General features: G+C 42.7%; 1 long non-coding RNA gene across 1 annotated transcript in view; it reads right to left on the reverse strand.

Moving 5' to 3' along the window:
• Positions 1-1,446: 1,446 nt before the first annotated feature.
• LOC118965497 overlaps positions 1,447-18,183 on the reverse strand; it is a 38,343-nt gene continuing 21,606 nt past the window's right edge. The window contains exons 2-3 of the long non-coding RNA XR_005052818.1: positions 5,751-5,867; positions 1,447-3,029 (exon numbers count right to left, since the gene is read on the reverse strand). This is a non-coding gene — a long non-coding RNA (uncharacterized LOC118965497). The remainder of the gene's footprint in view (positions 3,030-5,750; positions 5,868-18,183) is intronic.

Below are 18,183 nucleotides of genomic sequence, written 5' to 3' on the forward strand. Positions count from 1 at the left end.
CGAGAGTTTGGCATTGAAAGATCCATGCAATTAAATTTCTAATTTCAGGAGGGTAATCGGGTCAGACCAGCCTGACTTCAAGCTAGTGCAAACCGCCCAGTTAAATCAATTCTACAAAGACAGATGCATGATCGTGACGTTAGGGAGAAGAGGGGTTGAGGGGTGCATCTCACTCCCCTAATTATATTTACCATTTTAAACCCATGTCGTGGATGGAGTGTATCAAGTGATACATTATTAGGTTGTTATTGTCAGCATTAGCTACCTGCTTGCTCCTCTCGTGTTTGATCAAAGACATGATTTGGGCTACCTTTTGAGATATAAATGATTGTTTTCATACATGCTGATTTGATTTTGACCAGTGTTTTTGAGTTGGAACACACAAAAACACACACACACACACACACACACACACACACACACACACACACACACACACACACACACACACACACACACACACACACACACACACACACACACACACACACACACACAACACACACACACACACACACACACACACACACACACACACACACACACACACACACACACGTACGTCTCCCAGGGCATTTGGGAGTAGTGTCATCTCAGGGGAATCAAACATCTGATCAGAAAAACAGTACGGTCCCCTATTCTCTCTTAGTCTATACTCCAGGACACAAACACCTCCACATCTGAAATATTATGTATGTTTGTATGTATGTGTGTATGTGTGTGGGCCTCCAGCTGCATGTGAATGAATGCATCTCCGAGGCAGCCAGATACAGGACAAAAGGTGAGCGTGGCTTTGATGGAGATGGAGCAGCTTTCATGTGCTGCCAGAGGGTAAAGTGCCTTGGAAGTACAACTCATCTGTTCCCCTGCTGCAAGAAGTGGTAAGACCCTGAGGCACACAGAGACAGACAGACATCCAAAAAACGGTGGAAGAATAGACCGAAAATATATATACAAACACACGCAGTCAGGCAGACACCTGAAGGAATATTCCTTAAATGGTATTGCATTGTAACTTCAAAATCTCGTATCATCCACACATCAGGAAAATAGTGATAATGAAAAAGCTTTGCTCATTGGTTGAAAATACAGTGGTAAGAAAAAGTATGTGAAACCTTTGGAAATACCTGGATTTCTGCATAAATTGGTCATAACATTTGATCTGATCTGCATCTAGGTCACAACAACAGACAAACACAGTCTGCTTAAACTAATAACACACAAACAATTATACTTTTTCATGTCTTTATTGAACACACTGTGTAAACATTCACAGTGCAGGGTGGGGAAAGTATGTGAACCCTTGGATTTAATAACTGGTTTGGCAGCAATAACCTCAACCAAATGTTTTCCGTAGTTGTGGATCAGACCTGCACAACGGTCAGGAGGAATTTTTGACCATTCCTCTTTACAAAACTGTTTCAGTTCAGCAATATTCTTGGGATGTCTGGTGTGAACTGCTCTATTGAGGTTATGCCACAGCATCTCAATCGGGTTGAGGTCAGGACTCTGACTGGACCACTCCAGAAGGCGTACATTTGTCTTTCTGTGGACTGAAGAACATCAAGGCTTTTAGAGATACTTTTGTTTCCCTTTCCAGCTTTATGCAAGTCAACAATTCTTCATCTTAGGTCTCCTGAGATATATCAGGCAATGCTTCTTGTGAATAGCAAACTCAAAATCTCTAACCAACATCTCCAATCTTGTCTCATTGATTGGCCTCCAGGTTAGCTGACTCCTGACTCCAATTAGCTTTTGGAGAAGTCATTAGCCTAGGGGTTCACATACTTTTTGTGTGAATATGAATGTTTAAACTATGTATTCAATATAGACAAGAAAAATACAATAATTTGTGTGTTATTAGTTTAAGCATACTATATTTGTCTATCGTTGTGACTTAGATGAAGATCAGATCAAATTTGATTACCAATTTATGCAGAAATTCCAAATGGTTCACATACTTTTTCTTACCACTGTACCTTCCCTTTCACATGATGTATTGTTTTAATGGATCCAATCAAACAACAAATGCAGGAGTAAACCAGTCTGTTATGAACTAGGGCAGTCCTTAATTGGGGTATCTGTTCAAATAAAGCAAGTGTTGAAATGTTATTATTCTGTACACACATTGAAGAAAAAACAAAGGAGAGGCATGTTTCCATCATGACATTTCCCAAGCGGTTACCGAGTCTATTCTGGGGTCTGACGATATGGTCATGTGACGTCACGTGGAGGCAGAGTGTGTTTGTTGCACACATACTGTGGAGACATCTTGTCATGGTTATTCATGTTGTCAACCCGATATATCACTGTGTGTCAGAAGAATATCTCAGAGGAATAGCTCTCTCTTGCTACTAAACAATACCTTTGAAATACTCCCTAGTGCATTCCTTCACTTCACTGCTGGGAGAGAAAAGATAGAAAGGAAGGGTCAGGTGGTTGTTTCCCATCTGATTACCGCCATCCCAAATACAAATAAACAGCTAGGAAAAACATAGTCAGTTGCTGCCGTAGTTAAAACACCAATTCCTCTGTTGTTGATCAATAGATTAGTTAGGAGACCTTTAAAAAAAGGGAATAAATAAATTAAATTCACCATTATGTATTTTTTCTTTAATAAGAACCACTGAAATGAAAGATAAGGCACTACATGGGGATATCTAACAGGATCTATGAGTTATTCAATCCAATATGTTTTAGTTAAGAGGGCCTGTAAGAGGCTGATAATCAAATGGTCACAGATAAGAGGGGTTTTTCAAATGTCTGTGTCTGAGGGGGAGGAAGGGGGCGGGCTGTAGCCATGAAGGGCCTCGCTCTGCAAGCCACATAGATACACTGCTACACTGGCCCGGCCCACCTCCGCTGTATGGTATGGCCCAGTTGGGTGTCTTTGGAGCAGTACGGGGCATGAGCTCTGTGTCTGGGTCATGGTGGTGTTTCCGGTTCTGTCTGTGGGCCCCCAGGGCACAGCGGTCCAGAAACTCAGAGGTTTTCTTTTGTGACAGGATGCTGGATGCTGTTACACAGAGCTGGAAGAGAAGAGACACACATACAGGAAGTTAGCTCAGACGTGATGATGGACCCTTCCTGGGCTTGGTCCACCTCTAATGCAGGCTGTTTCTGCAGTCACATGAAAAAACGACAATAAATCCAGGCCATGTTCACTTCATAGTGGAGGTAGTATTAAACCCTTTGACCTGCACTGTTGCAGCTGTACCTTGCATTTACATCTAAAACCCTGTGCATGTGACTAATAAACTCTCAAAATCTCTAAACCTTTTCCTTACCTCAGGGCACAAGTGTACTCCACCAACTAAACTACACTATAACTCCTCAAATTCCATTAAAGAAGTTTCAGTAACATAAAAATACATATTTTTTAAATGTTTGGACTCCCTTGACATTTGCAGCTATAAGGTTGGCAGATTTCAAGCATTAAACATAGATTTGGGAAACCGAGAAGATAAAAAGCCTTGAAGCGTAGAAGAAAGAGGACATTGTTCTATTGACTTGAATATGATTTGTGTGTGGCTGGTTTGAGTTTTGGTAGCCGTTTTTTAGTTCAATCAGTGGACATTTCTACAATTAAATAAAAACACAATAATCTCACACACACACACACACACACACACACCATGAGTAATGCAAAAAAAACTGGCATTAAAGTAAGAAGGCATGTGTGAAATATAGATGAACTAAGCCATTAATCTAATAGGCCCAGTGATTGTCTTATTGCAGACAGAGATAAAGAGACTAGATATTAATACAGATTGCTCCAAGGCTGGCCATGGCAGGCAGGTACTCTCACCCAGCTGTGAGCCAAATAGCCGACTACTTACAACAACACTGAACAAAAATATAAACGCAACATGTTGGTCCCATGTTTCATGAGCTGAAATGAATTCCAGAAATTCTCCATGCGCACACATTTCGTGCACAAATTTGTTTACATCCCTGTTGGTGAAAATGTCTCCTTTGCCAATATAATCCATCCATCTGACAGGTGTGGCATATGAAGAAACTGATTAAACAGCATGGTCATTAAACAGGTGCACCTTGTGCTGGGGACAATAAAAGGCCACTTCAAAATGTGCAGTTTTGTCACACAACACAATGCCAAGTTTTAAAAGGAGTTTGTAATTAGAATGCTGACTTGCAGGAATGTCCACCAGAGCGGTTGCCAGAGAATTTAATGTTCATTTTTCTACCATAAGCTGCCTCCAATGTCATTTTAGAGAATTTGGCAGTACGTCCAACTGTGTAACCACGCCAGCTCAGGATCTCCACACCCGGCGATCATCTGAGGGGGTGGGGGGGGGGGGGGGGGGGGGGGGGGGGGGACTCATTCTGGCTGGACCTGGCTCTCAAGTACAGTTGAAGTCAGAAGTTTACATACACTTAGGTTGGAGTCATTAAAACTCGTTTTTCAACCACTCCACACATTTCTTGTTAACAAACTATAGTATTGGCGAGTTGGTTAGGACATCTACCTTGTGCATGACACAAGTAATTCTTCCAACAATTGTTTACAGACAGATTATTTCACTTATAATTCACTGTATCACAATTCCAGTGGGTCAGAAGTTTACATACACTAAATTGACTGTGTCTTTAAACAGCTTGGAAAATTCCAGAAAATGATGTCATGGCTTTAGAAGCTTCTGATTGACTCAAACGATGTCAATTAGCCTATTGGAGGTGTACACGTGGATGTATTTCAAGGCCTACCTTTTAACTCAGTGCCTCTTTGCTTGACATCATGGGAAAATCAAAAGAAATCAGCCAAGGCCACAGAAAAACAATTGTAGACCTCCACTAGTCTGGTTCATTATTGGGAGCAAATTCCAAACGCCTGAAGGTACCACGTTCATCTGTACAAACAATAGTACGCAGGTATAAACACCATGGGACCACGCAGCCGTCATACCGCTCAGGAAGAAGATGCATTCTGTCTCTTAGAGATGAACGCACTTTGGTGCGAAAAGTGCAAATCAATCCCAGAACAACAGCAAAAGACCTTGTGAAGATGCTGGAGGAAACAGGTACAAAAGTATCTATATCTACATAACCTGAAAGGCCGCTCAGCAAGGATGAAGCCACTGCTCCAAAACCGCCATAAAAAAGCCAGACTATGGTTTGCAACTTTTTGGAGAAATGTCCTCTGCTCTGATGAAACAAAAATAGAACTGTTTGGCCATAATGACCATTGTTATGTTTGGAGGAACACGGGGGAGGCTTGCAAGCCGAAGAACACCATCCCAACCGTGAAACATGGGGTGGCAGCATCATGTTGTGGGGGTGCTTTGCTGCAGGAGGGTCTGGTGCACTTCACAATATAGATGGCATAATGAGGGAGGAAAATTATGTGGATATATTGTAGCAACATCTCAAGACATCAGTCAGGAAGTTAAAATTTGGTCGCAAATTTCTTCCAAATGGACAATGACCCCAAGCATAATTTTGCTAAGGTGTATGTAAACTTCCAACTTCAACTGTAGGTGTACCTATGCCCTCCCAAGCCCACCCATGGCTGCACCCCTGCCCAGTCATGTGAAATCCATAGATTAGGGCCTAATTCATTAATGTCAATTGACTGATTTCCTTATATGAATTTAAACTCAGTAAAATCTTTTTTGTGTTTATATTTTTGTTCATTATGTGGCTAGCTACTTAATTGACTTCAAATTGGGGAGAATCAATTGATTTGATTTTGAATGGCCCAAAAAATTGGGAAAACACTGCTCACTCACTGTGTTGTAGGAGTTGGGGAAGCTCTTGTCCACCCTGTGTCACATGAACACCCAGGTGTCGTTGTTAAAGGACCACTCAATTATCTTGTTGTCGTACTGCTTCAGCTCCTTCGAGGACTAGAGAATGAGAAAAAAGTCAAAGTGGTTGGTTTAGAATGTCAACATTTACTGGATATTATATACAGTATATTATACTGTCTACAATCATTCTGGTCCTCCAATCGCAATACTGGGACTTACATTATACAGCAATAACTGTTTGACAATTGAATTAAGAATGTACTGTACACTTTGAATTATGAGTCAGGGAAGACATTTCTGTATCTGTTGCCCATTTGTCATGAGCTTGATTTGCCTAGCCTTACCCTAGCTGCTGTTCTCAAACACTTGTGCTCTAAAGTAGCTGGATTTCATCACACCAAAGACACAGACACATTCTACTGAATGCAAACAGTTGATGGTAATATAGGAACACTTTACTAAGAAGCTCATCATCAACTTGCTCTTTAGCTTCACTGATATTGACTGTTCTGTTCAACGAATCATGAATCATTGAGTATGTATCTACATGGGTGAGGGGGTGCTAAAGGAGATAGAGAGAGGGGAGCAGAGCTGCAATGGACCTCCAGGGCTCAGAGGACTGGCGAGGGCCCACTGCCAGGCTGCCCCTGAGCAGATGAAGGCCAGGCAGACACCAGGGAGTGGGCGGCTCTGCCAGGAACACACCACCGTGCCTGGCAAGAGGACCGAGCGCTCCGTAAAAACCTGTCTGCTCCTGGAGAGAAGGGCATCTGGGTACTCAAGTGGGGAGGGTGTGGATGAAAGAGTGTGGATGACTGTGTGTGAAGAGAGGGAGGCGTCATGCTCAGAACACATCACACCACACCACAGTTTGCATGACCATGAGAAAAGTGGGATGAACCCACAATTTGTTGTCACACTACCCTCATCACCAGTGTCTGTACCAACTGCCGGAGAGGATGGCTGGCGTTTTACTCGCTCCTAATCAACGGTGCTATTAAGGGCTTGTAAGTAAGCATTTCACAGTAAGGTTTACACTCGGTAAGGTCTATTCGGCACATGTGAAAAATAAAGTTTGATTTTAAGTGACAACACTGTGCTATTAAAATGAATGAAAACAAGCACACAATTAGCTGTCAAGATCTGTTGATTCAGTTCCATTTCCAAACCAAACTATTATTTCAGACCTTCCGAATAACAGCTGAGAGACAAAACTCTGGAGAAGAGACAGAATGGGTGATGCTCAGTTTAACACAAAGCCAAGAGAGCTGCCAAATAACAATGCAGGAGGCAACTTTTTGGCAGGCAGGGATGAGTCTGTCCTGTGTGCTGTGGTGTTTTCTGGGATCCTGTCCATAGGGTGTGTGTGTGTGTGTGAGACATGCTGGCTGCCATGTCTCCCCTCCCACCGCTTGGTGTTTAATCCATCCCAATCCACTTAATTATGGTCTCACACCTGCAGCCCGCTAGTAGGTGACTCTGGCGAAGGACCCCCCCCCCCCATCTATTATTATGTGTAATGCTGGTGTATTCAACCTCAAATCATAGTAATAACTACGCCAATCTTTCCTCCATACCCCTCTATTCCAATCATGGCATTTGGGACCAGAAACTAGGCTATTTGGGAAAAATAATATTGTGCTTCATCATACCATTATGCCAAGCGGTTGCCTCCGGTGAGCTTGTGATTAGTTTTCAGAACACAAAAATTATTCGAGAAATATCAAGTTAGACTGATCTTAAAATAAATAAAAATCGTATGCTCATCCAAAGTACCCTACAGCTCACTGTGTTTGATTCTAACAGACAGGTGTCAGTAGTCTAGACTTAGTAGTTTCTACCAGTAGTGCACTACATAGGAAATAGGGTGCCATATAGGATGCATCTAGTGTCTGTCTGTATGCCCACAACTTTCCTCCCGTTGGCGTTCTGAGGGCATACTGATTACAAGCAGAGAGGACAAGTAGAGCCTACTGCTTTATGAGCTGGAGGGGATTTTATGACAAAGCTCCCTGGTCGCTGCGACGTTGTGAAGACTTGTTGTATTACTGAGCCTTTACAAGTCAGATGTTGACAGAGGAAGGCATTCTATTACACGGCCAGGATATTTCTCATTCCCCTCCATCTGGGCGGATCTTTCTTTCACTCTGGACTTAATCAAAGCTGGCCCGGAGTTCTGGGACTCTGTGGTGGCACTTGGGTCCCTTTTAATAACAAAGCAGTGTTCTGTATAGACGGAGGACTGTTATATGATGCAAGGGACGCTGACGCAGGATCTCTGAGACTGTGTAGGTGTCGATAGACAACAATGAAAATTCAAGGTTAACACAGTCCTTTGATATCGACACATAAATAAAAGTCTGCTCTTAGCTATTGACATGATATGAGACTGATAGCCCCTAGCGACCTTTGTGTTGCTATGATGATGTGAGGGTTAGGCGCAGGAAGGACTGTGCCATTAATTTCAGCCTCCCAACCAAACCCATCCCATCTGTAGGGATGTCAACATCATGACTCATTAACGCCTCTACACATCCACCTCATGCGCTATTGAGTAGTCTTATTCTACTAGATGCTTTGTAATTACACAGAATTACTGATAACCCCAGGAACTGTAATAGCCGTGTAGAGGCTGAAACGGTTTTAAATGGGAACAACGTTAACCGTTTCGCACTGTGCCATTACTTGACGTCAATGTCTGGCTACTGGAGGGTCACACCAATCGTTACCCAGTTCTCTCAAAGACAGATAATAATGTATTTGAAATGAGAGGAAGCGGCGTGAGTACACACTAATTGGTAGACTAAAGCAGAAAGCTAAGTTGAGAATTCTGAGGAAAGGTGTGACTGATCAGCTAAAGACAAAGCATCCAAACAAAACTACACTAACAACAAGTCAACACAGACAGAACACAAAAGATACCAATTTGTTTGGTTTGGGAGATAAGACTGTGAAGGGTATATTGAGTTCTGTCTCCATTAAAGAAAGTCAATTATATACTGGAAAATATCCAGGGCCTTAAAAGAACAAACTGGCATCTCCTAAGAGGCGGATTCTGCACTTGACAAAAAATAACTATTGCAATTACCAAACAATTAAAGCATATCAAATTAAAGTGTGTTTGGCAAATTATTCTTCCTGAAATTACTGAGGAGTTGAGTCAGAAATTACCCAAACAATCTCATACAGAAAATGTATCCCATTAACTCAGATATAAGCGTTCAACAGTGAAACCGAGATACGAGAACCCCCCCCCCCCCCCCCCCCCCCCCCCCCGTAAATGCATCGATGAATAAAAAAGATGGATCGCTCTCTGGGAAGGTGACGAACACATTTGCACACTCCCACACTGCCTGCCATCAAAGGGTCCTCTGGTTTCCCTGCTACCGGCTGCTTTCACCAGAAACGGTAATGTCTGACTTCAACAGATCTGTCATGGATGGTGCAGCGGCCTATGTATGATTAATGAGTTAGCTCCTCTTCCACAGGCCTCATATGGCTCTGCTCTGTATAGGGAGCCTAGTACTCTACCAGACCCAGAGACTCTCTACGAATAAAGTTAAATGAGACATAAGTGGGCATTAACTTGAACAGGCTTTTAACGAATTTCATACAGAGAGCTTGTGTGGGGGAGAAAAATCCATGATTGGCTACACAGTAGAGTGCATTGGAAGGAATATCTGTGAAAATCTTTAACTTTAAACAATCTAGAACCTTTTCATGTCTCAAGAAAGTTTGAGTATCCAACTTTGGGTTTATCGATGATGTTTGCATGAGTTGGGTACTGGTGTGTTGGATGCAGACTGTATGTATGACATTTCTGTGGCATATTATATCATTCCTAAATCTTTACCATGGAGTCTTCGTTGTAAATCCCTGTTAAAAACAAAGGCTCACTTGGTGTTGTTAGGCAAACATTGTAAGGGCTTGGGCTTACAGCATTTCCTTTGTGTGTGTAGGTGAGGTTGAATTTAGCAACACATCCAGCTCCTTGTCTCATCGTCTTTGCAAAGGGCATGTCATAGCTGCGGACGTAGAGCAATCTGGGGGAGTCTGGAAGACAAAACATCTTCATTAACACCTCCAGACTCCCTGAGGTCACACCCTAAGCACCAAGCCCCACACAGACAGCATCACCTGCTCCTTAATAAGAGAGGGAACAACGTTTCTCAGAGAGTTAGCTTACTACAACACACCGCTGTTTACCAGCTAGAGACAGCATGCCCTTGTGTTCTTATGTTGACTGTGTGGTGCCAGGACAACAACCTCTCCCTAAACGTGATCAAGACAAAGTAGGTGATTGTGGACTACAGGAAAAAGAGGACCCGAGCACGCCCCCATTCTCATCGACGGGGCTGCAGTAAAGCAGGTTGAGAGCTTTAAGTTCCTTGTCCACAATCACCATGTCCACATCACCAACAAACTAACATGGTCCAAGCACACCAAGACAGTCGTGAAGCGGGCACGACAAAACCTATCCCCCTCAGGAGACTGAAAAGATTTGGCATGGGTCCTCAGATCCTCAAAAGGTTCTACAGCTGCACCATTGAGAACATCCTGGTTGCATCACTGCTCGGCAAGCAGTACCGGAGCACCAAGTCTAGGTCCAAGAGGCATCTAAACAGTCTCTACCCCCAAGCCATAAGACTTCTGAACATCTAGTCAAATGGCCACCCAGACAATTAATTGTGACTTCTGATTGCCAGCTGTGAGCACTCAGCAGTTAATGCACCGTAATGTGGCGTAGAATCAGGGTTTTTGCTGTGTGTGTGTGTGTGTGTGAAGCTTGGTGTGTATGTGAGGCCCCAAACAAGCCCCCCCCCCCATCCGGTGACCATGTGCTTTTCCGTCTCATCCCAGGGTTCACGCCCCACAGCTGGCCTTAATGACACACTGACACACCCCCTGCCTGGCTACTCATGGTTATTTCAGGACGCATTGTCTGCTTTTGTTACGCACCCAAACCCTCCTCCCTAGACCTAAACACTGTCACTGATGATACCGCCAGTGGCTTCCTGTTCCTCGCTCTCCCTACAGCCTCACTTAAATAGTGAGAAGCACAGGCGGAAATGAGGGGGTTCTCTGGGCTGATTTGATGTTCAAACCGCAGTGGCAGGGTCCTACACTAACTTTAAAAAATAGTGTCACTTGTGCTACCAACTTTTTCAGATGGCACAAACACATGACTTGGTCGCACCAATTTATTTAATAAAAAATTATATTGATAATGACCTGACCGGTGTCCCATAACGTGCCTGTATTCCATACAAAATCAGGCTAATAATGACTAGCCATCTTTTACATTAGCATGCCCTTGTGTTCTTATGTTGATTTGGAAAGATTTATTGTAACAGCAAATTAAACAGACTTCAGATTTCAGAGTGCCATGTGTTCTTTTCTGCGAAATCCTCTAGAGGGCAACATTTGAAAAAACAATACTTAATACCAAAACGATACCACGGCAAACAAAAAGAAAGCGAGAAGAAAGACCGATTTCCCCCATTTTTGTTGAAAGGTTTTCGCTCTCAAAATCACACTTTTTTAATAGAAAAACAACTATGCTTAAAACACATGAGGGACCAGTTTTGAGGTCTGTAGATGCCAGACAGTTGTGTTTGGCCAGACACTTGTGATTGATGCAAATAATTCTGATTCTTCCATGTAGCCTTTTAATTGCCTTTCCATCTACCCAAAGAAGGTTAGGCTATCATTAGCACACAGGGCTCGACACAGGGTCGGCCCTAGCCTTAGGGGAAGCTAAGCGAGATTTGGTTGGGGGGCTCCCCTCTTGACAGTAGATAAAAAATCATTCTAAATTGCACCAGATGTATTATACTATTCTAATAGTAATTTGAGACACAGATTGAATTGCGCATCGCAAATACTCAACCAAGACACTGAACTTTCTAAATACATGGTTTGCATACCAATTCTTGCCTTATAATTTACTGACTGCTAGAGATCATAACTTGGAACATCTTTCCTATACAGTTGAAGTCGGAAGTTTACATACACCTTCGCTAAATACATTTAAACTCTATTTTTCACAATTCCTGACATTTAATCCTAGTAAAAAAAAACCTGCTTGAGGTCAGTTAGGATCACCACTTTATTTTATGAATGTGAAATGTCAGAATAATAGTAGAGAGAATTATTTATTTCAGCTTTTATTTCTTTCATCACATTCCCAGTGGGTCAGAAGTTTACATACACTCAATTAGCATTTGGTAGCATTGCCTTTATATTGTTTAACTTGGGTCAAACGTTTCGGGTAGCCTTCCACAAGCTTCCCACAATAAGTTGGGTGAATTTTGGCCCATTCCTCCTGACAGAGCAGATGTAACTGAGTCAGGTTTGTAGGCCTCTGTCACGAGTCCGACCGAGGGTGGCTCCCCTTCCCGGTCGGGTGGCGCTCGTCGTCGCCGGACTATTAGCTGCCACTGATTGTCTTTCCTCCCCCTCCTTGTATGTTTATTGTCAGCACCTGTTAGTGAGTCATTAGTTGGGCTTTATTAGACAGCTGGCCCGCCTGTTTCTTTGTGCGGGATTAATTATTGTGACCTTCGGTTATGTAGTAGAGGAACGTGTTTGTTCCTGGTCGTGTATTCTGCTGTACTGTTTTCGTCCCCCGTGTTTGGGGCATTTGGTTTTGAGCACCCAGTGTTGCGTGAGTGCATTAAAGAGTACAGTATTGCACTCTCTGTTTCCTGCGTCTGACTCCACACCCACGACACCCGGAGCGTTACAGTCTCCTTGCTCGTACACGCTTTTTCAGTTCTGACTACAAATATTTTGTGGGATTGAGGTCAGGGCTTTGTGATGGCCACTCCAATACCTTGACTTTGTTGTCCTTAAGCCATTTTGCCACAACTTTGGAAGTATGCTTGGGGTCATTGTCCATTTGGAAGACCCATTTGCGACCAAGCTTTAATTTCCTGACTGATGTCTTGAGATGTTGCTTCAATATACAGTGCCTTGCGAAAGTATTCGGCCCCCTTGAACTTTGCGACCTTTTGCCACATTTCAGGCTTCAAACATAAAGATATAAAACTGTATTTTTTTGTGAAGAATCAACAACAAGTGGGACACAATCATGAAGTGGAACGACATTTATTGGATATTTCAAACTTTTTTAACAAATCAAAAACTGAAAAATTGGGCGTGCAAAATTATTCAGCCCCCTTAAGTTAATACTTTGTAGCGCCACCTTTTGTTGCGATTACAGCTGGAAGTCGCTTGGGGTATGTCTCTATCAGTTTTGCACATCGAGAGACTGAAATCTTTTCCCATTCCTCCTTGCAAAACAGCTCGAGCTCAGTGAGGTTGGATGGAGAGCATTTGTGAACAGCAGTTTTCAGTTCTTTCCACAGATTCTCGATTGGATTCAGGTCTGGACTTTGACTTGGCCATTCTAACACCTGGATATGTTTATTATTGAACCATTCCATTGTAGATGTTGCTTTATGTTTTGGATCATTGTCTTGTTGGAAGATAAATCTCCGTCCCAGTCTCAGGTCTTTTGCAGACTCCATCATGTTTTCTTCCAGAATGGTCCTGTATTTGGCACCATCCATCTTCCCATCAATTTTAACCATCTTCCCTGTCCCTGCTGAAGAAAAGCAGGCCCAAACCATGATGCTGCCACCACCATGTTTGACAGTGAGGATGGTGTGTTCAGCTGTGTTGCTTTTACGCCAAACATAACATTTTGCATTGTTGCCAAAAAGTTCAATTTTGGTTTCATCTGACCAGAGCACCTTCTTCCACATGTTTGGTGTGTCTCCCAGGTGGCTTGTGGCAAACTTTAAACGACACTTTTTATGGATATCTTTAAGAAATGGCTTTCTTCTTGCCACTCTTCCATAAAGGCCAGATTTGTGCAATATACAACTGATTGTTGTCCTATGGACAGAGTCTCCCACCTCAGCTGTAGATCTCTGCAGTTCATCCAGAGTGATCATGGGCCTCTTGGCTGCATCTCTGATCAGTCTTCTCCTTGTATGAGCTGAAAGTTTAGAGGGACGGCCAGGTCTTGGTAGATTTGCAGTGGTCTGATACTCCTTCCATTTCAATATTATCGCTTGCACAGTGCTCCTTGGGATGTTTAAAGCTTGGGAAATCTTTTTGTATCCAAATCCGGCTTTAAACTTCTTCACAACAGTATCTCGGACCTGCCTGGTGTGTTCCTTGTTCTTCATGATGCTCTCTGCGCTTTTAACGGACCTCTGAGACTATCACAGTGCAGGTGCATTTATACGGAGACTTGATTACACACAGGTGGATTGTATTTATCATCATTAGTCATTTAGGTCAACATTGGATCATTCAGAGATCCTCACTGAACTTCTGGAGAGAGTTTGCTGCACTGAAAGTAAAGGGGCTGAATAATTTTGCACGCCCAATTTTTCAGTTTTTGATTTGTTAAAAAAGTATGAAATATCCAATAAATGTCGTTCCACTTCATGATTGTGTCCCACTTGTTGTTGATTCTACACAAAAAAAATACAGTTTTATATCTTTATGTTTGAAGCCTGAAATGTGGCAAAAGGTCGCAAAGTTCAAGGGGCCGAATACTTTCGCAAGGCACTGTATCCACATACATTTTCCATTCCTCATGAAGCCATCTATTTTGTGAAGTGCACCAGACCCTCCTGCAGCAAAGCACCCCACAACATGATAATGCCACCCTGTGCTTCATATATCTTATGTACATATTATTTATCCCTTTACACTTGTGTGTATAAGGTAGTAGTTTTGGAATTGTTAGCTAGATTACTCGTTGGTTATTACTGCATTGTCGGAACTAGAACCACAAGCATTTCGCTACACTTGCATTAACATCTGCTAACCCTGTGTATGTGACAAATAAAATTTGATTTGATTTGCTTCACGGTTGGGATGGTGTTCTTCGGCTTGCAAGCATCCCCCTTTTTCCTCCAAACATAACTATGGTCATTATGGCCAAACAGTTCTATTTTTGTTTCATCAGACCAGAGGACCAAAAAGTACGATCTTTGTCCCCATGTGCAGTTGCAAACTGTAGTCTGGCTTTTTTATGGTGGTTTTGGAGCAGTGGCTTCTTCCTTGCTGAGCGGCCTTTCAGGTTATGTTGATATAGGACTTGTTTTACTGTGGATATAGATACTTTTGTACCAGTTTCCTCCAGCATCTTCACAAGGTCCTTTGCTGTTGTTCTGGGATTGATTTGCACTTTTCGCACCAAAGTACGTTCATCTCTAGGAGACAGAACGCGTCTCCTTCCTGAGCAGTATGACGGCTGCGTGGTCCCATGGTGTTTATACTTGTGTACTATTGTTTGTACAGGTGAACGTGGTACCTTCAGGTGTTTGTAAATTGCTCCTAAGGATGAACCAGACTTGTGGAGGTCTACTATTACAAGCAAGGAAGCTACAAGCAAGGAAGCACTGAGTTTGAAGGTAGGCTTTGAAATACATCTACAGGTACACCTCCAATTGACTCAAATGATATCAGAAGCTTCTAAAGCCAAGACATAATTCTCTGGATTTTTCTAAGCTGTTTAAAGGCACAGTCAACTTAGTGTATATAAACTTCTGACCCACTGGAATTGTGATACAGTGAATTATAAGTGAAATAATCTGTCTGTAAACAATTGTTGGAAAAATTACTTGTGTCATGAACAATGTAGATGTCCTAACCGACTTGCCAAAACTATAGTTTGTTAACAAGAAATTTGTGGAGTAGTTGAAAAACGAGTTTTAATGACTCCAACCTAAGTGTATGTAAACTTCCGACTTCAACTGTACCTACCCCACCCACTGTCGAGCTGCTCCATGCAACAACCAGTTGTTTAAGAGCTGCGCGCTCTCTGACCGACAGATTATCTATAGGCTATAAGTGTGGAGCTCACGTGATAAATAATTGACATAATGAACAAAAAAGCTTCGTAAATCCATGTTTTTTAAATTAATTACATAGCCTATATTAAAAATAGGATTCTTACAATATTATGTTCACTGACGATTTGTGACTCCCGGCAGAGGATTTCCTGCCGGGAATCACACACAGACGGGGGCATTTCTGTGTCATTGTTGCCTCTTCAGAAATGTGGTTTACTTTTTGTCAGTTGCACATTACTGTTTGAATAAATCATGATAATAACAACAAAAAAAAGCTAATTGTGAACCAAAAACTAACGTAACCAGGTAAAAAAAAACAATAAAAATGGTGTCGTACTGGTGGCAAACGTTTTGGTTGCAGTATCGAACCCTGAGTGGATAGATTTCATCTCACCCACCATGTTGGGTCACCCTGTTGGAGGCCGCCTTTATGGTATGAAGTGGTTTTGGTGAGCAAAGCACTAATTAGTGGGGGGCTGCCTCTCCACTCCCTCTTCCTCTGTAATGACGGTGAGGAGAGGGGAGGCAGGAAGCAGCCGTCAACACCACCATGGAGCCCTCCGGCCATCCATGAACTGAGGCAAACAACTGCAGAGCAAGCCTGAGAGTTCACAACATAACCTTTCACTTCACACCCGCCCGCACTCACACACTTTACCCATCCTCTGTCTGACATCAAACATTCCTAAAATAGCCTACTTTGCCCTCGTTAACTGTATGGGATGTGTATTTACCAAGACCTCTGGTCACTGACAAAAAAGTAAAACCCTGACAAAAAGTTAAATTGTATTGACATGGTGATCCAAAAATAACCTGGATGTTGTCAATTTTTTGTTTGATCAAAGTCATTGAGGCAGATTGCAAGACTGATGTTGTGAAATGATGGACTGCCTGTGGCCTATTGTTTGTCATTTCAATTTCTGAATCTACATTGATGTTCCACTGCAATCTGAATGTGTTACTCTGTGTTATTAAGCATTTCACGCTGCATTTGATGATTGATTCATTGATTTGAATCAGTCCCAGGCAAAAAACGACCTACAATCCACTGAGTAAAGGTGATAATAATGTGCTGATTACATTTATGGCCTACATTACTTAAATCTAATGAAACACATTGGGAACGGGACTTTGTATGAACCCCAAATCACAGAGTGCAATAGTCAACAGGTCAGCTCTTCTATATTCAAATGGCATTTGTCCAACAAGCTCCAAATGGACTGGGGCTGAGCTGTCAGCAAGGGTTGTGGGCCACATGGCCATTCCCGATAACTTGTTATACATGCAGAACAGCCATTTCTCAGAGTGAAAACAGTCCAAATTAACATGTTTTGCCCTGCACATCTCCTTCTGAGTGCTGAGGGTGTTGGAACCAGATGAACCTCTGACTACGTCCCAAATGGCACCCTATTCCCTATACAGTGCACTTCTTTTGACCAGGACCCATAGGGGTCTGGTCAAAAGTAGTGAACTACATAGGGAATAGGGTGCTATTGAAGACTCAGACTCTGTCTCTTCTCAATGCAGCTGGCTGAGAGGCCGGACCGGGTCTGTAAAGCCTCTAACCCATGCCCGCCGACTCTAAGCTGCAAGGCCACCAAGCCCAGCCTATTCTCACTGGGGTCCTGCTCAGCAGCTGGTAAAAGTGGAACATTGAGATTCTACTTTTATCAGCTTGTTTGTGCGATAATTGGAATTTCACTTCAGATGGAATTAATTTTTACACAAGAACAAATTCCTCAAAGCTTTAATCCTGGGAAAAAATCCACAAAGAAGTTTGAGAGACATTGTTTCCCCATGACGTAGAAAATGGTTTGCATTCTCTCCCTACATCGTCTATGTACGTTTTTGACTTGTGACTTCTGATGTCCAGCTGTGAGCACACAGCAGTATTGTGGTGTCGAATCAAATACGTCTGGTCCTTGTGAAGCAGGTCCAGTCCATCTTTACGCCCTGGCTGCCGGTCTTCATATTCTCACAGGTCTTATTCATTTAATGACCAACGATTGGTTGAATTTACAATGGCATATGTAGAAACAGTTTTAATGGACTAATTCGAGGTAGCCAATGTCTCTCCATAATTCAAGTTGCTACGGTAAAAACCTATGTGCTTCTTCCATGCCCCACCTGGGAAAACTCCCTTAATCATTTGCTGTCTCTTTCCCTCACTATCTTGTTCTCTCGCACTCTGTCTTCTTCCTCTCTATCCTCAAACTATCCATCCTTTTCTCTCAGCTTCTCAACCTGTTTTTCAGTCGAGGTGATGAAAGTGGTGAGACTGTAAGCTGCTTCCTCTCTGAAGCACAGAGAGCAGAGAAACGCCGAGGGATGGAGTGCGTGGGCAGATAAAAACAAGCACTTGTTCCTTCTCCGTCTCCTCTAACAAAGACAAAGACAGACTTTATGACCCGGACCACTACCATTGGGCTCTGAGGAGGAGCAGTACACTGCCAGCTAACAGCTCTTTCAGAACTACATCAGAACATTCTCAAACAGGATGGAACAATGATCACTTGTGCTCTCAAAAGTAGAGA

The sequence above is a fragment of the Oncorhynchus mykiss genome, chromosome 8 (genome assembly GCF_013265735.2).
Source record: "Oncorhynchus mykiss isolate Arlee chromosome 8, USDA_OmykA_1.1, whole genome shotgun sequence".
Taxonomy (NCBI): domain Eukaryota; kingdom Metazoa; phylum Chordata; class Actinopteri; order Salmoniformes; family Salmonidae; genus Oncorhynchus; species Oncorhynchus mykiss.